At 29.3% G+C, this 7427-nt stretch overlaps 2 non-coding genes across 2 annotated transcripts; both read left to right on the top strand.

Annotated features, from left to right (window-relative positions):
* Positions 1-2144: 2144 nt before the first annotated feature.
* On the top strand, positions 2145-2237 carry Trnay-gua (transfer RNA tyrosine (anticodon GUA)). The gene is made up of 2 exons: positions 2145-2181; positions 2202-2237. It is a non-coding gene; the product is annotated as a tRNA-Tyr (tRNA).
* Positions 2238-2321: 84 nt separating this feature from the next.
* On the top strand, positions 2322-2410 carry Trnay-gua (transfer RNA tyrosine (anticodon GUA)). Its single transcript is given in 2 exon segments — positions 2322-2358; positions 2375-2410. It is a non-coding gene; the product is annotated as a tRNA-Tyr (tRNA).
* Positions 2411-7427: the final 5017 nt, after the last annotated feature.

Genomic DNA, 7427 nt, shown 5'->3' with positions numbered 1-7427 from the left:
TTTAACTTATCGATTGCAAAATATTTATTTAAATTTATTAAAACTTATCAGAAATATTTCGTCGTATACACACACACACACACACACACACACACACATACACACACAAATAATACATTATAAAATATGAAAACCTCTTTTTTAAAGTTATCTAAAAATACGAATGCTTACATGAAAAAAGAAATCCTAAAGAAAAACCCAAATTTATTTGAACACTTACCTAGCAATACTGTGTTATTAAGTCAGTTTGTCATTAATATTATTTTTATTATAAATATAATTATTATACTGTCTATTGAGATAATTTTATCAATATAATATAATCAATATTGTATTGACAAGTTAATAGTGTTTATTAAACAACCGATAAATTGTATTTCAATATAATCAGTGCACACGATTCTGTAGCTGTAATTTTATTATTTTTTCTATTGAATAATGTTTTTATATTTTTGCAATAGATCTTCAGTTAAATTGCTTGCTCGTGCTCGGAGCGTTTAAGTTATAAAGTGAGTCCCGAGTCGGCTAGAACAAAGAGTAATGAAATAAGCATTATGGAGATAAGACTCTGCCGCGAGACTCCCGCCCCGCCCGTTGTCTTGAATTTTTGAATAATTTCGACTGTAAAAAAAAATAAAATATAATTATAACATTATATATAATAACTAATATTTGATTAAATGATGAGTATTAGACTTGTTATTTATACCGGCTTGATTATTATATTCAGTTAATCATCATAATCATACCAGAGGAAGACTTTGTACAAAAGTCGATTGCTTGGGTACCTCCGTCCCATTCGTGTTTCAACCGTGAAGCAGTTGTGTTTGCATGGCTGTGTTTCGATTTGAAGGGTGGGATATGGCCTGAATTTACTGGGTACAGAAGAATAACACCTGAGTCCTCAGGAATGGCAACGCATGAGGGGTATCATGAGCGAAACAGTATACTCTGTTATGTCCATGATACTGCTCATGTCTATAGGCGAAGGTTACCACTTTCCATCAAGTGGGCTGTCAACTTGTTTGCCATTCTAAGTTGTATAAAAAAATAATAATAATTTAGTCCATGAATTATAGACAGCAAATTGACATTACATTATGTTTGGCATATTTGTATATTTTTTTTTATTAGAATTGTTAACATGATTAATTGTTTTAATGTTTAATCAATATTTATACATTTCGGATTATCTTTTTAAATTTTGCATGCCTAATTATGGTGAAATATTTGGACCTATACTTATTGTTGACATCCATATACTTAGCATGTTTCTTGTAAATAAATAATTATTCATTCATTTATTAGAAATTCACTAAAAATTTATATTTGAATATTGATATACGTGTAACGCATATATTAATGTGTTCATATTAATATTCATCATATCATTCATACAAATACTTATCTCTATTTGTTTAAATGTTAAAAAGACTTCATTAATCTAAACTAATTAAAAGATTATTTATATTTTAATTGTCGGTCCAATTAAGGAATTTAAAAATTCTATTAAATTGAAATTTGATATCTTTATACAGGTTGAAATCAAAATTATTAATACTTGTAAACTATTCTACTAGTAAAAGTAAACACATGTTAAAAATAAATATGGGTCCAAAAATATGGCGCATCTATTAATTATATTAAAGTATTTTTTTATAATATTTCGACTTGTTTGTTAAAACAAAAACAAGATATACAGTTTCACTGGTATAGCACACTTTAAAAAGATGCTAATAATTTTAATTTCGCCTTGTATATTATTTATTGCTTTCTAAAATAAAGCTATACTACCTTTAACTATTACCTACAGATAGGCAATGCAAGCAAAGGTAAAATAATTAAAGAGATCTCTTCGAGTCAATATTTCTCACACACACATACACGAATCTCATATAGAAAATACTGAGTGAGGCTATAATAGTAAGTATAAGAGAGAAAAACAACATATTTAAATGATAACAACTAGGTACCTATTTATACGTGTAGAGCTACTATAATTACTATCAGAGAGATTACAAAATCGGAGTATACTTTCACCACAAGACGGCTACGCTTATATGCATATATTTACGCATACATGTAGGCTCATGAATTTATATAAGTGCCGTAAAGTGTATCACTGATCAGCAACGATCTCCAACCCTTCGATAGCTCAGTTGGTAGAGCGGTGGACTGTAGTAGGTACGAAATTAAAAGATATCCATAGGTCGCTGGTTCAAATCCGGCTCGACGGAATTCTTTTGACAAATCATATATTTTTATAAATTTATTATTTTGTTTCCGTAAAGTGTACCACTACACAGCAAACAATCTCCATTCCTTCGATAGCTCAGTTGGTAGAGCGGTGGACTGTAGTTGGTGTTCGAAAGATATCCATAGGTCGCTGGTTCAACTCCGGCTCGACGGAATTGCTTTTGATAAAATATATATTTTTATAGATTTAATATTTAAGTTTATACTTAAGTACGAGCTAATTTACGTACATACAGAAATAAATGAGGTATATAGATACAAATTTATGTCAGAAATAGATTTCATACATTGTATATATTTTAATCGCTTATTTTTCCATCTTTATATTATTTATCTCCTATCGTGGCTTCATAATGTACTTACGTCATTTGTTACATAAAATTCATTAAATGAGAAGCAAGGGGAATACCTACTTAAGCGTTTACAATTACGACTTATAATTATACTTCATTCTTTAATATCACGTAATAGTATCATAATAATATTTACTACAGATATAAATATACAAAATTAAAAAAAATGTGAACACAATTCTCGTTTTATGCAACTAATTGCAAACAAGCTGATAACAATCTATCTAGTGGAAAATGATAAGCATCTCCTATAGACATAAAAAGCACAGTGGATACCGTAGAAGTCACTGTAAAGCCCATTGTATAAATATCTAATCACGTACATTTTGGTGTCTTTGTTATAAAAAATCTAATCAAAAATATTAATTAATATTAAACATTTTTTTTTTATTTTATTACCGACATAGATATTATTTTATAAATGCAAATAGATAACAGAAATTATATCTACACTTATAAAATGTTTTTATTTTGTGATTTGTCATGTTTCTGTTACCATGATGTGATTTAGTACTATCAGAAGTGAATTCTATCATAGTCTGACGAGTGTATCATCCCAAGCGACGCCTCGGTGGAAACTGAGGCATCACCGAGTGGGCGTGGCCTCTCACTGGGCGGGGTCAACTGCCAGGGACACTGTGGCCACGCCTCTCTGTGGACCCGCCCCGTCTGAAGTAAAAACGTGACAGGTGGGCGGGGCCCGACTGAAGTATCGTCGTTAAGGACACTTTATCAAGTAATTTGTTGCCTTCAATTTAAAATGTGAAATAGTTTGGCGAAATATAATGGCTGGTAATAATAATTTTATCTAGCAACGTATATTTGCAACGAATAAAAGTAAATTTTACATTTGAATTATAAATGTTAATATATTATGTATCTAGGTACGTAATTTGTAAATGTTTACTATATAATCTCATTATTTAATAATATTATATTTATTAGCAATATAAATAATAATATATAAAATGTATAAAATATTTTTTACGCATGGTAACATTGGCCCTTCTGTTAACGAACGACTTTGGAAGTTCACGTATCTCTATGTACCATATATATTTTAAATACAAATTAATTCAAAAGATAGGAAAATTAGACAAATCTTTATATGGACCCACAACAAAACCCTTCGAGGAACTTGGACCGAAGAAACTAGAAGCTAGCAAGTTACAATCCACGCAGATGGTTTTTATAGTGATCATCATACCTGTATATCTCATAACAAATTTGATATGTTACTTTAAATGTCTCAAACATCTACAATTTTTTTTATTTATTTTTATTTTTTGTTCAAATTAAATATTAAGTTAATAATAATGCTAATAATACTTCAATTTCAATAAAAGTGCATAGAAATAGTACTTACGTATGATCTTTTATTTATTAATGAAATAACCTGTCCGTATTTAGTGTTCAGATAAAGAAATATTATTTTGTAAATTTTTACACTAAAAGAGCCACTATGTAACTAATAACTATTATAGAATAGAAAAAAGTTGGGTTCAGTGCATAATTATTAAAACCATTGCATAACATATACAAAAAGATATTAGTAAATTGAGAAAGTCTTTCCTTTTAATGTTGCTTAAAATAATCTTATATAACTTCTAATTTTTTGATATGTCTTATATTTATTTATAGCTCTTATATTATTGATTATTAGATTTATGGATAGAAATAATAAATTAAACAGCAAATATCAAATGTGACAGGAATGGTATGTATGATATGAATAACATATTATTTTAAACAATGACAATACATATATATATCAAAATTTCATATTCAGAATTATAAATAAAAATAAGAATTAATTAGTTAATCAAAACAAGATTCGATAATTAAAAACAATGTATGTATAAAAAAGTCTTCAAAAATATATTATGATTTTCAAAATTGACAGAAGGTGCGCCAGCAAAAAAATTAAACACGTTGTAAATTATCAAAGGAATTAATTTTCCTAAGCATTTGGAATGTTATAAAATGTTTAAAATGAAAAATTTAAGTCATCTTAAGGAGTTATCAAAGCGTTGCAGGCAAACAATTGCAGGAATCTCTTTGGATAAATCGCTGACATAAACGAGCAACGTGGCATACTTGAACAATAGAACCATCACTGCGCGGTATGGTAACTAGCTGTCTCACCTTATCAGGTATAAATTAGGTATCTACTATATAATTTAAATCAAACAATTTTACTTATAATTATGAACAAGTATTACTGTTTTCCCCCTCTTTTCAATATAGTAGATTAATATTCTTCAAATAAAAGATAAGATAAAGATATATTTATTTAACAATCATTTGTCGGCGTAATGTTTTTATCCATATTACAAAATTTATTTTTTCCTACACAACCGGCCGAGCCTGTCCTGTAGGAAACAGAATTCGTGTTAAAAAACTATAAGTACAATGTTAAAAGTTAAAAATATTATGTTATATTAATACTGAACAGACTTCGTAACGATGAAGTTCTCAATTTCACTGGCATTTTTTTAAGTACATTGTGCACGAATTACCCAATTTTTTTTATCAATATTGGGTATAAATGATTTTTGTCTTATAAAAAACATATTTAGTTTTGGAATAATTTCATGGTACCAATTGTTTAGAATTAAAGTAAACTTTTATTCTTTTTAATGAATTATAATGGAATAGTAACGCCTGCGTTAACGGTATACGTTGGCGGGGCACCAGTGAGGGATGATAGGTTACTATGAAAAGACTGGTCAATTAGCTCATACTGATAAATATACCTGGAATTCAGCACAATGGTTTCCAGGAGGAGACACGTGGAGGTCAATCTGACAGGGCATTTTGCTAGCAATGGTATTGGTGGTCCCTATTACAAATAATCCCCTTCCCCCAGTAAGTTTTTATTATATTGAAATAAAATATGCAACACGAAAATAGTGTAACTTATATAAACATTGCCAATAAATAATGAATTGTCGTGAACCAGGATAATCAATCAATTAAAACTATTCATTTTATATTTTAGGTATTTGGAAATAATTTAAATAGACGTATACTTACCATAAAGCATTTGAGTGCCAAGTAGCTAAGCCGGAATGTTAACCCTTTGCAGGTCTTGCAAGTGAGATGATCCCGCGCCTTTGATGTGACTGAGATGACTACAATTATTCCAAAGAGCATTTAACCCTAGCAAGAATGGGCCACCACTAAAACTAGTGACTTTTAAAAATTGCTGTGTAAATTCAATACCTATGTATTTAAAAAAATATCTTATAATAACAATGCATAAAATAAGTGAAATTTATTATCAATAAATATTTATGTATAGGGTATGAGCAAGTGCACTTTTTCTTTAATTGTTTAACATTGCAAATACAATCAGAATCTAAAATAATAAATAGCAAACACGAGCATATTTCATTCATTATTTTATTGTAAGGTAGTAATGTGTGACAAAGAAGAATGAAAGTGAGGTAAATATAATTCTCTTTAAGGTATTACTATTTTGTATTTTTTTTATACAACTTAGAATGGCAAACAAGCTGATGGTCCACTTGATGGAAAGTGGTAACTGTCGTCTATAGACATGAGCAGTACCATGGACATAACAGAGTATACTGTTTAGCCCATGATATGCCATGCGTTGCCATTCCTTTAGGACTCAGGTGTTATTCCTCTGTACCCAGTAAATTCACGCCATATCCCAACCTTCAAACCGAAACACAACCATGCAAATACAACTGCTTCACGATTGAAACACGAATGGGACAGAAGTGCCCAAGCAATCGACTTTTGTACGAAGTCTCCCTCTGGTAAAAGAAGTATATTCTGTATAGGAATGGATAATATTAATACCACTTCGGTATCTATATATTGAGTTTATATGGATATTGATGGTGAATAAAAAGGGCATAAACTATTTCAATATCTAGCATACGAGCACAAATCGGATACATGTATTTATTTCAGTAGGGTTCTTGATTTCGATTATATTATATAGTTATTATTGTTGCATAATTGATATTTAATTTAAATAATTATCGCTATTCATTACTCACCCTTGTATAATTTTAATAAACGTTCTATGAGATAAGCATTTTCACTACTACAGGGCAGTAAATAATCAAAATAATAAAGAATAAGGACATCATATTTTTAAATCTCTTGAAAATAGTTGTATTATAAAATATCCTCGATTAAACTTGCACATATAACGTACATAAAATTATAGGTGAAAATTTTTAATATAATTTGAATGTTTATTTATTTTATAGTTATCTAAAATGTTTTAAATTATGCTACAAGTTCTTATATTAAGTGGTGGCAAAAATCTGAGCAATTCATGCCAAGAATATTATCATCTACAATATTTTAGACAATTATGCCAAACAATAATTTACACAGGTTATTAATTATTATTAATTCCGATATGTTTAATGAAATAATATTATTCGCTTCAAAATTTGTAATAAATATTGCGTCAAAACATTCACAAAGATTTTATATTTTTTTTTATACAACTTAGAATAGCAAATAAGCTGATGGCCCACCTGATGGAAAGTGGTAACCGTCGCCTATAGACATGAGCAGTACCATGGACATAACAGAGTATACTGTTTCGCCCATGATACCCCCATGCGTTACCATTCCTGAGGACTCAGATGTTATTCCTCTGTACCCAGTAAATTAACGCCAAATATTGTATAGGTAGGTATAGCCTCTTAATATTATAAAGAATTTGAACGGCACATCCCACTAATCCTAATAATATTAAAAATGTGAAAGTTTGTGAGTACATTTGGGTGGATTGTTTGTTATTCTTTCACGCAAAAACTACTGAAC

Source organism: Galleria mellonella, unplaced genomic scaffold (assembly GCF_026898425.1).
Source record: "Galleria mellonella isolate WM207_F2 unplaced genomic scaffold, CSIRO_AGI_GalMel_v1 utg90, whole genome shotgun sequence".
Classification (NCBI taxonomy): domain Eukaryota; kingdom Metazoa; phylum Arthropoda; class Insecta; order Lepidoptera; family Pyralidae; genus Galleria; species Galleria mellonella.
This window is presented reverse-complemented; position numbering and strand designations above follow the sequence as displayed.